At 51.7% G+C, this 18,949-nt stretch overlaps 1 protein-coding gene across 2 annotated transcripts in view; it reads left to right on the top strand.

Annotated features, from left to right (window-relative positions):
- Nucleotides 1–18,949, top strand: part of LOC144814991 (glioma pathogenesis-related protein 1-like) — a 753,864-nt gene that overhangs the window by 100,460 nt on the left and 634,455 nt on the right. The window lies entirely within an intron of this gene.

Genomic DNA, 18,949 nt, shown 5'->3' with positions numbered 1-18,949 from the left:
GCGTTATGGGCTGACTTTTCCACAACCTCTCCATACAAAGGCCAACAGAACAACCAAATTGGATATGCACACAAACAGTTTTAATAGAAGAATACAAAAGACACACAGATGATGGACGGAATGCAGAGCAAATCAAACATTCACCCCCAGTCAATAGTCCAGGGTTAAATCAATTGTTCTTTTGCTCACCACGCCACCCTAGTTTAGACCCAGCCATATACAAATCAGTCTTGGACCTGTGCCTCATGGGAACAGTCCAGACCAAACTGCCAAACCAGGTCCTCCTTGGACCGGAAAGAAGCATCCTGGGACCGGTTTCGTTGCATCATCCCTGATCAGCCAGGCTAGCTTTAATCCAGTGGCACAGTGAGCCCAGACCCACATCTGGGCATACCCGGCGCACTTAGGGCAAGAAAGCAGAAGACACAAAGATGATGGACAGAATGCAGAGCAAATCAAACATTCACCCCCTGTCAATAGATCTGGGTTAAATTTGTAGTTCTTTTGCTCACCATGCCTCTCCAGTTTAGTCTCCACCATATGCTAATCAAACTTGACTCCTTGCCTGACCGAACTACCAAGCCAGGTCCTCCCTGTATCTGAAATGTGCATTACCCCTCATCAGTCAGGCTAGCTTTAGTCCATCCAGTGGCACAGTGAGCCCGGGACCCAAGTCTGGACATACCCCGCACACTTAGGGCAAGAAAGCAAAAGATACACAGATAATAGATGGAATGCAGAGCAAATCAAACATTCACCCCGAGTCAATAGATCTGAGTTTAATCCATCTTTCTTTTGCTCACCATGCCACCCCATTTTAGACCCAGCCATATGCAAATAAGTCTTGACTCTGTGCTGCATGCAGAGCCGGACTGGCAGTAGCGGGTACCAGGCATTTCCCTGGTGGGCGGCCAGGGTGGAGGGCGATTTATGGCCCCTGGGGGCTGTTTGTGTTAAAGGGCCGTTTTTTGTAACAAAAGCGGCCGAAACCCGCCCTGGCAAACAGCTGGACCGCACCCGGGGGGGGGGGGGGGGGGTGGTTTAGGAGCGAGCTCTTTGCCAGGGCCAGTTTTGGTTCCCAGTCGGGCCCTGGCCGCATGGGAACAGAAAAAACCGAACTGCCAAGCCAGGTCCTCCCGGGACCGGAAACAAGCATCCTGGGACTGGTTTCGGGGCATCCTCACTCATCAGCCAGGATAGCTTTAATCCAGTGGCACAGTGAGCCTGGTACCCACATTTGGCCATACCCGGCGCACTTAATGCGAAAAAGCATACGACACACAGATGATGGATGGAATGCAGAGCTAATCAAACATTCACCCCAATCAATAGTTCTGGGTTAATTCCATTGTTATTTTGCTCACCATGACACCCCAGTTTAGACCCAGCCATATGCAAATCAGTCTTGCCCCTGTGCCTTATGAGAACAGTCCAGACCGAACTGTCAAGCCAGGTTCTCTCTGGACAGGAAACAAGCATCCTGTGACCGGTTTTGGGGCATCATCCCTCATCAGCCAGGCTAGCTTTAATTATTATTATTATTAATTGATTCTTGATAGAGCGCATGGCTACCCTTAGACATCCCAGTGGCAGTGAGCCCGGGACCCACATCTGGCCATTCCCGGCGCACTTAAGGCACGACAGCAAAAGACACACAGATGATGGATGGAATGCAGAGCTAATAAAACATTCCCCCCAATCAATAGATCTGGGTTAAATCCATTGTTATTTTGCTCATCATGACACCCCAGTTTAGACCCAGCCATATGCAAATCAGTCTTGCCCCTGTGCTGTAGTGTAGTTCCTATATTCCCAATGGGCTCTGCGCATTGGAATAATATATCCTATAGATTTGACGTAGGACTTATGTCGACCAGGTCTCTATTGAATATATTAGACTTAATTGTGAGTGCCAGCTAGCTCAGAGGTCACTAGAAACTCGAATTCACAAAAAGGAATTAGTTTCTGACAACCGCATAAACATGACAACTTTGTTTCCCAAGAATAAAACATATTTTCAGAGTCGTGGAAACAATAGATAGATACTCGTGCATGCTTTGTTTCATCAGAGGTGCAGAGAAATAGAGAGACGGGCGTTTTCAATAAAAGGATTTATTGAACAGTCTTCTTTCTCATGCAAGTAGTGTGAACTGCTACAACCGGTATACTGGTTGCAAATGTTAATGCGTACAGTAAGAAGAGTATTATAAAATAATACTGTAAAATCATTGTATGGTTTCTAAACCATAGATAAATACATACATAAATAACAAAGGCTAAAAGTACTCAACTGATGCTTCTAAAATACGCCTACCCCAATGTACCTAACCTAATTCTAGTACGTGGGAAGAAGTAAGTGAAGTGTAGCATAGGTTTAGTTTTTCTTGGCCAAATAATCTAACCAAGATTTCTCTTAGGTTCTAATCAGCTCCGTACCTTGGTTTTAGAAGGAAGGAGGTCTGGTATCTCTGTCTCTGGACTCTATTTCCTAACACCCCACAAGGGGAGCTTTGAAACACTGGAGCTGGATTTTCGCCGAGAGAAATGCAGCCTCTCGATCAGTGCGCCAGCTGGAGGGTCGGCTTCCTTCGGCACTTGCTGGAGCGAGCTGCGTCAGGCAAGTAGATAATCGAGCTGCTCCGAACCACCGTCTGTTTGCTAGAGCAAGTGAAGGCATATTTATACCTTGAAGGATAAATCAGAGGTTCTCTTTTTTGGCTGCCCCCCGGTCCTCTGTTGGAAGTCATGGTGGCCTGCGGATATGTTCCCTCCTGCCACTGCCACCTCTGTGGCAAAAAATCTGGGAGTAAAAGTGGACAGTGGGCTCACCCTTAAATCTCAGATCTTAGGCTTAGTTGGGCTGTGTTTTGGCATCTTAAAAACTTTGAGGAAATTTCTTCCTTTTCTATCCTTTGCCCACAGGAGGATCACGGTGCAGGCCCTGATTGGCTCACGGCTTGATTATGCTAACGTGTTATACCTGGGCCTTCCAGATTATCTTCTCTCACGTCTTCAAACAGTTCAAAATGCTGCCGCTGAAGCAATCTTTGGCCGTAGGTCCAAAACTTCTGCCCTACTTAAATCACGTCACTAGCTGCCAGTTCGTAAACGCATTTCCTTCAAGACCCTGACCATGGCGTTTAAAGCTCTCCACGGCACGGGCGCTCGCTATCTAAGGAAAAGAATAGGCTTCTACTCTCGGTTGAGAGCCTTACGATCCGCTACGTTATCACTGGCCACTGTTCCGGTGATAAAGCGAGCTCGTATCGGGGGCCGCTCTTTTACACTCCTGGCACCTCAACTTTGGAACAATCTGCCTTTGTCTCTCAGGAAGACCGATAGCCTTCTCACCTTTAGGAAGAAACTCAAAACATGGCTGTTTGGACAATAAACCCGCTGGTTCCTCTTCTTCTGTCCTCTAGGTCTGATAGCGCCGGGACACTCTGCCTGAGTAGCTGAGCGCTTTATAAAACCTCTTTTAACATAACATAACTTTTAACAAGGTGCCTAGTTTAATGTAAAGTCGGACATAATAACGTCATCAAAGAACACCAAGGGAATGGTAGTTCTTTGAAAACTCCATGAGTTCTTGGACAAATCAATATTCAAGCAAGGGGATGACCCTGACTGCTTAAGCCGATTTTTCCAAGAAATCGGCTTTTTGAAACAAGTGGAAGTAGCCATGCCTGTAGTTGAACTGCATGGGCTATGTCTAACTATGGTTATGATTTCTATGCCTATATATGGGCAATGTGAATTGTACCTATATAAGGGCATGAATCTGTAAATTTCGCTCGGATCCTAAAGCGCAATACAACAGTACCTCATGGGAATAGTCCGGACCGAACTTCTAAGCCAGGTCCGCCGTGGATCATAAACAAGCATCCTGGGACCTGATCTATGAATCTCACGAGAATCCTGGGGGGCCCCACCAGCTGCTGAGCTTGCTGCGGCGTGGACCTTGAACCCGCGGTGCTCGCCCTACAAGTCAAAACAGTGCCTAAGAGCCATCCTACACCCTAGACAGCCTGGATCGCTCCCGATCACTGGAGCGGACAATCAAACTATCACCGCCACCTATTCTGCGGCTCTCTCCTTCTGTGGCCAAGGCGTCCATACATCCCATGGCACCTCCACAGTTGACAGCGGCCGTACGCAAACTGAACAGTGTGACCACCATAGGGCTCCTTGTTGTGGATCGTTAGGTGTAGACCAGTATGCCCGAGTCATTTTGCGGCATGCGGAGAGCATCTCCGGTCCCATGTGGGCTGTGTTACGTATGCTGTTTGTACGTGGGGAGAGCCTGGAGGTCTGGCTCACGCTTGTTGCTTAGGGCCTAAGACTGCTCCTGAATTTCTGTGACCGCCGCCCCCTGCTGTGAGGGCGCTACGCGAAGGAGCAGAGCTCCGGGGCTTGCTGCCCAGATGAGGTTTTGGAACTGACTACTTAAATCATCAGCGGGATGCTCTGGAGCTGATGATATGAATCTACGGCCTTATTGTGGCATGAAGGACACAGAGCAGTAAAGCCAGCCTGAGAAAAAAGGGAAACAGTTTTGATCTTGGTTGCTGCAATAGCAATCCCTTGCCTGACCCTAAGATGGCTGCCACAGTTTTCCCTACCACCGGACTCCGACCAGACCTTGATCACATGCCCCATCGGCCTAATTGGCAGCCCCAGCTCCGTCTCTGGTTTGTTTGTACTCCCACCCCTCCGCCTCCTTATTTACCTCTATCCTCTAGTGGGGACATGCTCTTCCACTACTCGACTCTGTTACTGTAGCCTATGTATCTATTCAAATTTTTTTTTCCCCAACGTTGAGACCTGAGCAACATGGCTGATGCCCGGTGGAGCTGCTAGACAGCTAATGAGGAGATTGGCCCTGGTTTCCCCCTCGACCGTCACCTACCCAGCCGGACATTGGACACAGTCCTTCCTCGTCTCCCTGCTATGGCTCCTTCCTCCCCTCCTTTCCCACAAATTCTCTCAACCTTGTTGTTTGTTTACTGCACCTTACTACGCTATTGTAACTGATGTAACTTGTAACGCAATGTTCCTCTGGTTTAGCGCTCTGATACCTCCGGGTCTAGCCAGCGCTATATAAACCTTTTTATGTACATTGTATTGCAACGATCCTCTGGTTAAGCGCTCTGATACCTCCGGGTCTAGCCAGCGCTATATAAACTTCTTAAATCAAATAAATTCAAAACTGGTTTTCCTGAACACTGAGACCTGAGCAACATGGCTGATGCCCGATGGAGCTGCTAGACAGCTAATGAGGAGATTGGCCCTGGTTTCCCCCTTGACCATCACCTACCCAGCCGGACATTGGGCACAGTTCCTCCTCGTCTCCCCGTTATTACTCCTTCCTCCCCTCCCTCCTATGAATTCTTGCAACATTGTTTATGTGTACTGTACCTTACTATGCTCTTGTAACTGATGTAATTTCTAACGCAACGATTCTGAATGTAAAACGCTCTGATACCCTCTTGGGTCAAGTTCGCGCAGTTCAAATAAAAACATATGTACTGAGGTCAACGTATGACATTGTTCCGTATTATTATTGTCATCAATTGTTATTTACGTAATAGAAGAATACAGCCAACAAGGACGCACAGCTATTCAGGAACCATAGTGGAAAGAACCCTGGAACCAAAAACCTTAGATCGGTCAACCTCCTGGCCAATCCGTAATGAGAGACAAAACTCAAAAGAGATGCCCAGATGGCAGATCGACAGATCTAAAAAATGTAAGCCCACTGGATCTCAGCACAGAATGCCACCATGAACCTAGTGGAACGACCCTGAACCCCCAAAGGAGAAATGTGCCCAGCTGACTTGTAAGCCAGAGAAATCAGAGACCGAACCCACAGTGTCAAGGAAGAAGAGAAAGGACGTAACTCCTGCTTCACAGACCCAAAGTTCACAAAAAGGGAATCAGAAAGACGAAAGAAAGCAACACGTTCCAGATAGATTAGGAGAGCCCTCCTGACATCCACCGAGTGTAGCCGCAGTTCAGATTCCGAAGAAGACAAATCAAAAAAAGAAGGCAGGATCAATTCCTGGTTCTGATGAAACTGGGAATCCATCTTGGGACAAAAGGAGAGGACTGGCCGTAAAATGATCCTGTCATCAAAAACCTTACAAAAGGGATGCTAGAAAGATAAAGCACCCAGTTCATTTAAACGGCCAGTAACAGAAATCGCTACCAAACAGAAGGTCTTAAAAGACAAGAAACGCAAATCCACAGAAACCAGAGGCTCAAATGGAGGAGATATCATGGCCTCCAAAACCAAAGACAGATCCCAAGACGGAAAGTGCTTCCAAGGGGCAGGGAGAACATTACTCAACCCCTTGAAAAGCCTTCCAATCAGACCATCAACATAAGAGATAGATTGTCCCAAGAACTCCTGAAAGCCTTAATCGCAGCCCGCTGTAGACTAAGGGAGGCAACCTTCACCCCCAAAGAAGCCCCATATTGGAGAAATAACATCACCTCAAACAAGGTAGAGGAAGCAGGATCCAAACCCTTACCACGACACCACCTATTGAAAGAACACCAGTGCCTTAAATAAGATTTGTTGGTAGTAGTGCTCCTAGCCGCCTGCAGAGTCAAGGTCAAATCTACTGGACCCCCATTATGCAGCAGCACTAAGTATTCAACCTCCAGCCCCCAAGCACATCCAGGACAGAAATTCTGCTGTAACACAGGTAACATCAAGGGCGAGGGAGTCTGTGGTAGTAACCACTCCAACTCCGACCTCGTGTCCACCAGAAGAGGAAACCACAAGGCCCGAGGCCAAGTTTGGGCAATCAGGACAGCGACGCCCTCAAGGACCGGACCCGGAGAAGGAACTGAATAAGCAGCAGAAAAGGAGGAAACACTTACAGAAGACCCAGAGGCCATGGGCAGGAGAGAGCGTCCACAGCCCAAGCAAAATTCTTCCGACTCTGGGCACTTTGGCATGGACAACAAAAAGGTCCACCACTGGAACACCCTACGCACAGTCAGCTCCACAAAGAACTCAGGACAGAGGCAAAAATACACTGATGATGGGTTAACTCTGCTGAGAAAATCCACCAAAGAATTGGACACCTCTGGATATGAGTCGCCGAGAGCACCAACAGTTGGGACTCCGCCCAACAGAACAGCTTCACTGCCGCCAGAGAAGGCGACTTGGTCCCTCTGTCTGTTCACGTAATCCATGGTTGTGATGTTGTCTGTCCTTATAAGGACAACCGAACCCCTCAGCAACCGCTAGAAGGCCCTCAGAGCCAATTGAACAGTATCAACTCCCTCAAATTTGAAGACCTCCTGCTCTGAGAGGGGGACCAGAATCCTGTGGTCTGATGAACCCCCATCCAATCTTCCCACCCCGAGAGGCTGGCATCTGTGGTGCCCACTAAAAGGTGCAGGTGGGGAGAGAGACACCCCACAGCAGATGATCCCGAATCAGCCACGAACCCAGATCCTTCCTGATCTGAGGGGCCACCGGTGTCGGAGAAGAGAGGAGAAGACAATGGGGAGGCCAATGCGCCAGAATGTGTGCCATAACTGGTGCAAATGAAACCACGCCCATGAAACCAGAAACACAGTGGCCGCCAGAACCCCATGAACCTGGAGCCAACAAACCACCACTTTGACCTGCCTGGACAATAGAGCCAGAATGTAAGACTGGATCTTAGACACCCGAAACTTGGGCAAAGAGACTACCCTCAAATCTGCACTAAATCTGTTTCCAATAAAGCGATGGTCCTGGGACGGAATAAGGCAGGATTTTTCGCCATTGGTAAGAAAACTGTGCTAATGCAAAATGTCCAGAACCACCTTGTGTGACTGCGAGCCAACGTGAATGAGGGAGCGTGAACCAACCAGTCGTCTGAGTAGGGATGGAGAAAAATCCCCTGACTGTGAGCCAAAGCCAACAAAGGAGCCATCAGTTTTGTAAAGACCCATGGAGCGGACTTCTGCCCGAATGGCAACACCGCAAACTGGAAGCTGCAGTCCCCTATCACAAAACGCAGAAATTTCTGATGCTCCAATGCCATGGGAACATGGAGATAAGCGTCCTGAAGGTCTATGGACATCATAATGTCCCAAACCCCTACCAATGGAATTATGGACTATAAAGTCACCATCTTGAAGTGAACTGTCTTGATCCACCCATTCGCTCTCTTTAGGTCCAGAACTGGCCTCAACCCCCCGAACACCTTCTGAACCAGAAAAAGTATGGATTAGCAACTCTTTGCATGCTCCTCCAGGGGGACAGGAACAATCGCCTCCTTTTCCAGAGGAGTCTGAACCCCGTCAAAAAGACCCCACATCTTTCCCATATCCCTGGGGAAAGGGGTACAGATGGTGCCCCAAGTGGGAGGCAGAGCAACAAAGTCTATATGATAACCGCTCCTGACAAAACTCAAAGCCCAATGATCCCTCACATCCCGAGTCCAAGCCTTCAGTAAAATACAGCAGCCTCCCACCCACAGGCCTTGATGTTGCCCCGCAATCGTTGTCAGGACGTCTGCTGTAAGGAATCAGGTTGATCTTTGGCGCTTGCAAAGGGAGAGGTCTTCTTGGGCTGGAACTTCCGCCAATGGTCCGAAAAGGGCTTGGAAGACTGACAGGAGAAATGAAAGGAAGAGGAAGAAGGAAGGTTCCAAAAGCGACTGGAGTAGGAAGACAAGTCTTCCCCTTGTAGGGAAGAGCATGCTTTTGATCTTTGAAACCTTTGGTATTATGCTATCCTGCTGCTCCCCAAACAGCATTTTACCCTCAAACGAATTTTTTAAAGAGAAAAGATTTTTTGAGAAATCTGTCACACATCCATAGATTCTCCGTGCCAAAATCATGGAACCAGAAGCCATGGCAGACGATTTGAGGACATCCGAAGAGATGTCTGCCAATAATTGTGCCTGTTGTTCCATGTGAACCAGTAAGTCAGAGCAATCAGTCTCTTCCTGAATAGCCATGGCCAACGTCCGATACCAAGGACTGAGCAGAATAAGCAGAGTAGATACCTGCCTTTGAAGTCAAAATCTGTGCAGAGAAAGCCTTCTTCAGAGCCCTATCAACTTTCTTGTTTGTAGCATCCATAGGAGAATAGTCCTCCGGATTGATTGCCATTCAACTAATTGGAGTAGCTAACATGGCGTCCACCTTAACAGAGTGAGGAAGAGTTCTTCCCCTACTTAACAGAGTGAGGAAGTGAGTCCTCCCCCTCCTCCAGAGACTACAGGTTTTGTTGAAAGCGTGGAACTGCAAAGCGTTCCAGATCACACCATTCACCAGCTCTCAAGTCCTTGATCCGGCCATGAAACGGCATAGCAAAAACAGGGGGTTTAACATAGTGGGGAAAAATGCCTTCTGTCCCCTCCGAAGAAGAAGAAAAAGGCATGAATCCCAAGTTCTCCTGGATATGTTGTAGAATATCCAGAACCTCCACCTCCTATGTACAAATTTTCCCATAGAGGGAGATGGACGGCTACTTTCAGAAGCCGAGGAATCTTCAGAGGATGAATCCACTGGACCCACCACAGAACAAGCACCCCTGCTTTTGGACGGAACCCTGGACTCCAGAACATGAACTACAGCAGCCTCAATCATAGCCTGATCCTCGGAAGCCAAGAGTAGGGCAGAAGAATCCACAGGACCCAATGACCTACTCCAGCGAGCAGGAATGGGCTCATCATCGTCAGAAGAAGAGGCCAGGACATGCTCGCACTTAAATGCCCATTTCCCCACCATAATGAGACACAGCCAAAAAAACTAGCAGAGAGACACCTAGATATAGGTATAACGCCCCCCATGAAAGACCAACCAGAACAGTATTCACAAACTGGGAAGAAACCTTAGACTCCAATAAGCAACAGTAAAACAAAGATACAATCCAAAGATTACACCCATGACTACCAAAATGATTGAAAACAGCCTTTTTCGAGGCCCATGATGTGTCATGTAATCAAGAAACAGACAGCAGAGGAGCCGCGCTGTCCCATTTGCTGCCTTTTTGCATTCCGGCCTTTAACCTGGAAGTTGACCCCAACTACGCCGAGCCAATGGCTGTCATCCAGACTTTTTCTGCTGCCAAGTGCGCATCGTGACCCCAGAAGCAGCGAGGGAAAGCTCCCTGTTGACCCAGCTGACCCGCCATGCCTAATACAACCATATCCGATGTGCAAAGTAATCCAGGAAACCAGCAGCACCGCAAACGGCCAGAGCGTGTACGTGCGCCTCACATCAAGTTAGACAAGGGAAAAACAGGGGGGCGTGGCCAAGCAGCATGGCCGACAGGACGTGAGCTTCACCAGCTCCGTCCGTGGACCCACGAAATCCTGCGAAACAGATCCTTGCTGGACCCTCCGAAGGGGTGCTGATGGTCCAGATCCTCTCTGAATGAGCCTGGGACCCCCATATTGCAGGGAGAGCCTCCGGTGCCCCGCCAATACCGCCGAACCTCGGAGCGGCGATCTCGGAGCCCCGCCTGCATCTACGCGAGACCGCGGACTGGGCCTGCGCGAGGGTGTAGCGCTGCCTGCGGCCCGCTTGGAGAAGGCGTCCTGCGGATCCGGGGTTGACCGCGTCCCCGTCTGATCCCCCGGTTGGTGTGAGGAGTGGCGAGTGTCCGGACAGGTTGGTGGAGGGCCGCCCCGGGGTCCGGTGACTCCAGCTGACCCGTGAGCGGGGTTGTGGTGCCCGCCCCTCCCCCATTGATCCTTTGCTGCGACGGAGCTCCCGCTTCAGACGCGCAGCCCCGGGTGAGTGCTTTTCTGGTCCCTGGGGCTTGCGGAACTGTTGGTGTACTGGGGCACTGTGGACGCCGGGGGCTCGACGCTGGCCTGGCCGGAGCTGTTGGCCTGGGCCTACACGGAGCGCCCCTGTTGGCTTTTGCGGCTGTGGGGTCTGAGGCCTCCGTCCCCTCTGCAGTGACTGTGGCGGCCTTTACACGTGGGGCCTGGACCTGCGGCGGTCTGCCGTGCTGACCTGTGGGGGACCCTGACGGCTTGGAGCCTCCCCCTGGACTGCACACCGTCTTGCCTGGCGAGTGGCGGTGGCATACGGACTGTGGTGCCCCTGGCCGGTGCCTTACCCCTGGACGCTCGGACATTGCACTGGTTGCAGGGGTAACAGTTGGTTGGCTGTTTTGTGCTTGATCACCGGAGATCCTCCCGCCCGGCCCGGCGAGTGCGTCCTGAGGTGCTGGTTTCCCCATTTTCCATCCTTTTTCTTTCGTGGTGGGAGTCACCGCCTGGACTGTGTTTGCCTGCCGCCGCCTGCTGCACTGTCCTCTCTTGGCTTTGTCGCCGGACCCTGTACCTGACCGGTGGGGCTCGGCGGGACCTGGCCGGGACGCTTCGGGGGAGCTGACGTCCTGCCCGCCGCGATGACGACCCGCAAGGATAGAACTGCGAAGTCCTCCCAGCCCAACACCATTGTGCAGTATACCACTCCACGGCTGCCGTCGCAAAGGATCACAAGGCAGACGGGGCCGGAGGATGGAGGGGATGACCCGCATGAGCCTTCCCGGGCGGAGATCCTTAAGGCTATCCAGGGATCCCATTCTGCCTTGGAGAGGCAGATCGAGACTGTGTCGATAGATGTGAACCTCCTCCGGACGGATCTCCGCAAGGTGGCGGACAAGGTTTCGGATGCGGAGGGCAGCATCGCACAACTATAAACTGAAGTGGCTTCCTTGCAAAAATCGGTCACTCACCTGACGTCCGCTGCCCGCGCGCTGGAGAGAAGGGCTGAGGATGCGGAGGGCAGGGCCCGTCGGAGTAACATCAGGGTCCTGGGCGTTCCGGAACACCTTGAGGCGGGAAACGCTGAACGCTTCCTGGAGTCATGGATCCGAACCCAACTGTGCCCGACCGGCCTGTCCAGTGTCTTTGTCATTGAGAGGGCGCACAGGGCCCTGGTCCCCCCTCCGCGTCCGGGCGATCCCCCTAGAGCCCTCATTGCAAAGATCCTGAATTACAAAGATCGAGGGAAACGGAGTCCATCACCATTGAAAATAGCCGGATTTCCATCTATCCGGATTATACCCAGCAGGTGCAGGAACAACGGAAATCCTACCTGGGAGTGAAGCAGAAACTTCGGGACATGAAGCTCCAATACATGCTCCTTTACCCAGCCAAGCTCAAGGTGCTCTCCCAGGGGCGCGCTCACTTCTTCGAGTCCCCGGCGCAGGTGTGGGAGTGGCTCGAGATCCGAGGAGACGACCTACCCCCTGGTGAGCGAGGCGGCCCTCGTGAGACATGGGGGACAAGACCCCCGAGGCGCCGACGTGGCAGAGGGAGACGCAGATCTGGATCTCGGGGTTCTGCCGAGCCTCGGATTACGGTGGGGGAGGATGGGGCGCTTCACGTGAGAGTCCCGTCGGGGGGAACCGCTCCAGAGACACCTGAGGCGCCTGCTCCTGGTGAGATCCTGGTCCCGGATACCCTGCAGGAAACTTTGCCGGACGCACACCCCGCTCCTCCGGTGATTCCGGAAACTGCCCTCTCCGGAACACATCCTGAGTGAGCTCTGGCATGAGGTACTGTCTTGTTAAAACGTTGTTGCCCTCGGAGGTTGGGTGGGCCTCCCCCTTTTTGGTTACTGTCGGACCACGGCTGTCTGGCCGGTGCTGGGAACCCTGGTTGGTTGATTGTGCAGAGGATTGATGCTCCGTTGGACTGGGTGCAGTGACACGGGGTCCGAGAGTTTATGGCGTACTGTCGCCCAACATTGAGACTGTTTTTCATAGACATTCCCGGAGGCTGTCCTGGAACATTGGGTCCTCGGGGAGTTGGGGGGGAGGGTGGGTGGTTCTGGTTGGTTGTGTGTGAGTGTGGGGTGAATGGGCTGTATGGGGTGGCTGTGCACGTCCTGGCACTGGCAGGGGGAGGGCAAGGTGGCTTTTTTGGTTGTTGCTGTCCTTTTGCTCGTGGGTGGGGGTGGGGGGATTGTTTCTGACGGGGTATTTCACCTCACTGTTTTTGGTTGGCGTTGGTGCGGGGAAGGCGTGATAGAGCGTTCTCTTGTTACACCATTCCTGCTCATGGGTGGGGGAGGGGGGGGATTTTTTCAGGGGTTGTGTGGTTGGGGGTGCTGTGGAGTTGGGGTGAGTTGTGGGGGGGATTTGTTTTTGGCATAGAGTGTACTGCGGTTCGCGCCCCTGGGAGGCTGCTTGCAGAGGTTGTACTTGGGTGCCCGGATGGGCAAGACCAAAGCTTATGGAATTCAAATTTTTAACCTGGAACGTGCGTGGCCTGGGTACTTGCTCCAAACGACACAGGGTGCTGTCCTTCCTTCGCCGCCATGGTGTTTCGGTGGCGTGCTTGCAGGAAACACATATGAATGAGGAGGGTGCTCTTAAGTTGGCGAAGAAATGGAGGGGTCAGTTGTTCCATTCCTCCTTCTCTACCTATGCTAGGGGGATCCTGATCTGGGTGGCGCCCGGGGTTCCCCTGGCGGTTCAGTATGTCGAGGCGGATGTTGAGGGTAGATATATTCTTTTACGAGTGACGCTGGATGGGAAAGACTTCCTGCTGGTGAACTCTTATGCACCTAATGTGGATGACCCGGGATTCTTTACCGGCTTGCAGGAGCTTATTGTGTCAGACTTAGATGCCCCCCTCCTCTGGTTTGGGGATTTCAATTGTGTACTGGATCCACTGCTGGACAGGCATCCCCCCGCGCGGGTACGAAGCCTCGGATGACGGCACGTCTCCGTGAGGTGATGGATAATCTGGGTGCAGTTGATGTCTGGCGCCTCCGTAACCCAGGACTGAAAATTTATACTTGTTATACCCCCACGCACAACATGCATAGTCTGCTCGATAGGGTCCTTGCTGCCAATCTTGGTGCGTCTATGTTCTTATCGATCACGCATCAGGCCCGGTTTTTATCCGACCACTCGCCCGTGACGTGTATGGTACAATGGGTGGACCGGTCCTCCCGTTCGAGGACCTGGCGGATGCCAGGGGATCTTTTACAAGACCCGGTGGCCCGGGACCATGTGGAGACGTCCCTGCGTAACTATTTAGACCTGAATTGGGGAGTGGGTGAGGTTTCTTTTGCGATCCAATGGGATGCTCTGAAGGCAGTCGTGCGAGGCGCATGTATGGGGCTGACGTATGGCGTACGTAAACAGCTGCTCCGCGAACTCACGTGTGCTGAGGAGCGCCTCAGCCACTGCCAATCCCTACCGGACCCGGATGGGCTGGACCTAGAATCTGAACGGACGGCCCGTGAGGGAGTTCATGATATCCTGGACCGGCTAGATAGGTTCACCCTTGGCCGCTATCGACCGCACCTCCATCGTGAGGGGGACAAGTCGGGCCGATTGCTGGCCTGGATTCTCCGGAGGGAGTCGGCCCCTGCTCGGATCGTGGCACTGAGGAACCCTACTGGGGACCTGGTGCACTCGGAGCGTGATCTCCTTGAGGTGCTTCGTACCCATCTACAGAAGGTCTATACCGCCGACCCCCTGGTAACGGAGGCATCGTTTCAGCCATACCTCCGTGACTTGCCTCTCCAGGCCCTCTCTAAGGAGGATGCTGAGGAGATGGACGTTCCGCTGACGCTTCATGAGGTCAAGGTGGCGTTGGCCGCCCTGCCGAGGGCTAAGACGCCGGGTGGCGACGGTTTCCCCCCGGAGTTTTACCAGGCGTTTGCGGATACCCTCGCGCCTCACCTCCTGCAGGTTTACCGTGAGGCATTGGAGCGTAGCGTGCTCCCGCCCACCATGCAGCAGGGTGAGGTCTGCATGCTCTTGAAACCGGGTGGGGATAGCTGTGACCCCGCGGCCTACCGGCCGATTACTTTAATTAATACCGACGCGAAAATCCTCACTAAGATCTTGGCCACCCGGTTGGCACCACATATGGTGCACCTAGTTCATCATGATCAGTGCGGGTTCACCCCGGGCCGCAATACCGCCATGAATCTCCGGCACCTGAACCACGTTCTACATGAAGTGTGCAACAGGGAGGAGCCCCAGGTCCTGGTCTCGATAGACCTGGCTAAGGCCTTCGATACAGTTTGTTGGGGGTACCTGTTGGAGGTGCTCCGGTTGGCAGGGGTGGGACCCCTTTTCTGCGCCTTGATCCGTATTCTGTACAGTGCACCCACAGCCAGGGTCAGACTTGGAGCGGCCCGCTCGGAGGAGTGGCAGTTGGGCAGGGGCACCCGACAGGGGTGCCCCCTGTCTCCCCTCCTATTCGCACTGGCAATTGAGCCCCTGGCGGTGTCACTCCGTGTGGAGATGGCGCCCTGGGGAATACGTGTAGGAGATGGGGTACACTTGGTCTCACTCTACGCGAACGATGCACTGTTCTACCTGACCTCCCCTCTGGAGTCGCTGCCGCTCCTGTTAAGCCACTTAGAGCGTTTTGGTGCAGCTTCTGGGCTGCGCCTTAATCCTGAAAAGTCCCTGATCTTTCCCCTTGCGGGCTGCGGTGAAGACCCCAGTGTGGGATTCCCGCCCCTGGGACTGCGGTGGGAGATGGAGGCTTTCCGCTATCTGGGGATCCCGGTGGCAGTCTCTGATGAACACTTGCTCGCCCGGAATGCCGACCGTGTCCTTACTTCCCTACAGGGGTCTGTGGCCTTCTGGAATACACTTCCGCTCTCTCTCATGGGGCGGTTGGCCATCTCGAAGATGGTGATGCTGCCTAGAGTATTGTATATACTTCAGAACACCCTCTGTCCTCTTCCCCCTCGTATCTTTCACAAGCTTAATACGATGCTCACCTCCCTGCTATGGGCGGGCAGGCGCAGCAGAGTTGCCTTGCGCACGGTGTTCAGACGCTGGGAGGAGGGGGGCCTGGAGGCCCCGCGATTTGATTTATATTATTACGCGGCCCAGCTCCTACCTGCTGCGCGCTGGTTCGCGGGTACGGACAATTGGGAATTGCGACTCCTAGCTGGTAGCGCAGATGAGAGGGCGTTGCAGGTGGCTCTAATGCTTGGCAGAGGAGCGGATGGCACGCTGCCGTACATTGTCCGACACACTGCGGGACTCTGGCAACGAGTTGTGGAAAGGGTGCTGAGACGGGCCCCTTTTCATAGGGAGCTACCAGTATGGATATTAGCGCCGGTCACACTAATGGAGGAGCACATGTCGTTTCGGGAGTGGCGTGAGGGTGGCTGTGACACCTTGGCGGATCTGTATCCAGATGAGTCCTTCGTGTCCCTGGAGAGGGCTACGGAGGCCTTCGGCCTTCCTGGGGGTCAATACCTCCACTATAGAGGCCTGCAGGACATGGCAAGAGTGACCTGGCCACAGTTTCCTGAGGCACCACCGGTGTCCCATACTCTGAATATCCTGCTGTCGTGCGGCACAGGACGGAGACTGATAACGCTGTTGTATACGGCGCTGAGATGTGACTCAGCCCCCCCGATATCCCCGTCCTGGGCGGCGTGGGAGGCGGACCTAGGGGTCGCCTTGGACCCGGGACAGCGGAAGCGGATAGGGACGCTCACCATGAAGGTGTCGTGTAATGCACGTTTTAAATTGATCCATTTTAATTTCATGCACCGCACTTATGTAACCCCAGTTGCTTTGCATCGCATTGCTGCGGATAGATTGGATGCCTGTCCTAGGTGTGGTTCAGTCGGTGCCGGATTTCTCCATTTGGCCTGGGAGTGTCCGCTGGTGGGAGACTTTTGGAGAGTAGTAGTGGTACACATCCGGAAGGTAACGAGTCTGAATCTTGACCTAACCCCGCTCCATTGTTTGTTAGCCCTGGTCCCCAGGCCTAGGAAGAGGAATCTGTCATATAAAATGCTACAGCTGCTCTTGGTACTGGCTAGAAGGAGGGTGGCTATTACCTGGATGGGACAAAGGGCGCCAGACGTGGCACTGTGGCTTCGAGATGTGGGGGAATGGACATTAGCTGAAGAGACGCACATGCAACACACGCGTAGAGATGAAAGGTTACCGGAAGACTTACTTGCATGGCGTATGATGTGCGCTGTGGGGTCAGCTGACAGCGACTCTGATGCAACTAGTGCAGCGTTGTTCTCATCCGAAGAATCAGGACCTGAGGAGGGGGCGGCGGGAGGGGGGGAGGGAGAGTAGGTGGTGGAGTAATGCCCTGTGGACTGCGCACAAGTCCCTTATTGTCGGTGTCTATACTAGCATTGTATCCCGAGGATTTTCTTATTGTATCTCCTGTTATATCTGCAACTGTTGGAGCCATACTAGGATTGTGAACTGTGTATACCTGTATCTATCTATGCTGATGCCAATTTTTTGGGGGGACTGTACTGTTCAATTTGCTGACAAAAATAAAGTTTTTTTAAAAAAAAGACAAGGGGAAAACAGAAGGTTGGAGGGAGCTGGGGGCTTTTTTTTAGAGATTTTATACTTATTTATTTTATTTATAAAGTTTTATATAGCGTGAACCTGACCCTAGAAGGATATCAGAGCGCTTTACAGATAGCTCAATAAATAGAAAATAGAAACATAAACGCTGACAATGTCCGTTACAAATCAGGAGTGGGACAGTGAGTTATAAACCAATACTCAGACGGTGTGCAAGCCCTGGTTGGAGAACAGCTTCAGATCAGTATCCAGAGAATGAGTTTGTGGGTTCAGGGTAGAGATTTGCTAATTTAAAAGCAGTTTGACTATATCACGTGGTATGGGTGTCTGATGAGGCAGGAATCCCTCGTATGAGTAATAACCACCTTTTCAGTTTTTTGCACTGCCCTTTATTCCCTTGTGGTCTGAGAAATTGGGAATGTACTATCTGTGTTCTAGTTTGGTTTGATCCAATTGAGCAAACTCCCTATGGATGATAGATAGTCTCTATGATCAAGAGACACACCATCCGCACAGGTGGATTACCAAATGATAAGATTGATCACAATGTTAATATCGATGGTAATCCAAATAGCTGCCCCAGGATCTCACTATTGATTAATCGTTTCTAGCTCCACGTTGGTTTCTCACCTTGTTTCTTCTTCCTATTTTTCTGTGACTCCTCTTTTTACTCACGGTTTGGAGTATTGGAAGTCAGTCGGCTATACTGTCGATTCTAGACCCCCCAGTTCTACTTGTTGTTGGGAAACTAACAACCATTGACAAAGACAATAGTTCTGGCTTTTTGTAGGTGTAATGTTACTTGTTATAATATATATCTGTCGCTGCAATGACAGAAGCAGCAAAATACGAGTCGGGCAGCACACTATGCTAAGCACAGATTTTTAGCTTAGGTGTCTTAAGCCAGCCCTTAATTACATTGAGCATCCCCTTTGGAAAGACCACTCAGTTTTTTGATCCCCTTTAAACGCCCTGGGAAAAACACCATGTCACAGTGACCTCAGGTCCTGGCACTGTGCATCATACATGACAATGACTTCCACTTTCTCAGATTGCCTATGTGCAGGGCCTTAGTGAACCCTCCCCCACCCCACACCTTGCTTTAGGAACTACAGCGAGGGTGGAGTTCTTGATGGGTCACTTCTGTCTGCAACTCTGCAGACAAAGCGTCAGCTCATAATTAATGTGAAAAGGTGGGTGAGTGAGTGAGTAAGTGAAGGGATGATTGGATGGATTAGTGAAAGGGGGAATAGATGGATAATGAGAGAAAGGATGGATGAGTGAGTGGAAGGATGTATTAAAGAAAAGGTAAATAGATCGATGTGTGGGTGGAAGGGTCGATGGATTTGTAAAAGGGTGGATGGATGAGTGAAAGGATGGATGAATGAGTGAAAGGGTGAATCATGGGCGAGTGACCGGGTGGATAGATGAGTGAAATCAACATATAGACGGATGAATTGATGAGTGAAAGGGTGAATGGATGGACGGAAATGGTGGATGATGGGCAAGTGAATGGGTGGATGGATGAGTGAAATGTTGGAGGATTTAATTCATAAGTGAAAGGGTGAATGGATGGAAAGATGAGTGAAAGGGTGGATGTAAGGATGAATGAGTGAGTGAACGGGAGGGTAGATGTAC

Source organism: Lissotriton helveticus, chromosome 1_1, assembly GCF_964261635.1.
Source record: "Lissotriton helveticus chromosome 1_1, aLisHel1.1, whole genome shotgun sequence".
Lineage (NCBI taxonomy): Eukaryota > Metazoa > Chordata > Amphibia > Caudata > Salamandridae > Lissotriton > Lissotriton helveticus.
This window is presented reverse-complemented; position numbering and strand designations above follow the sequence as displayed.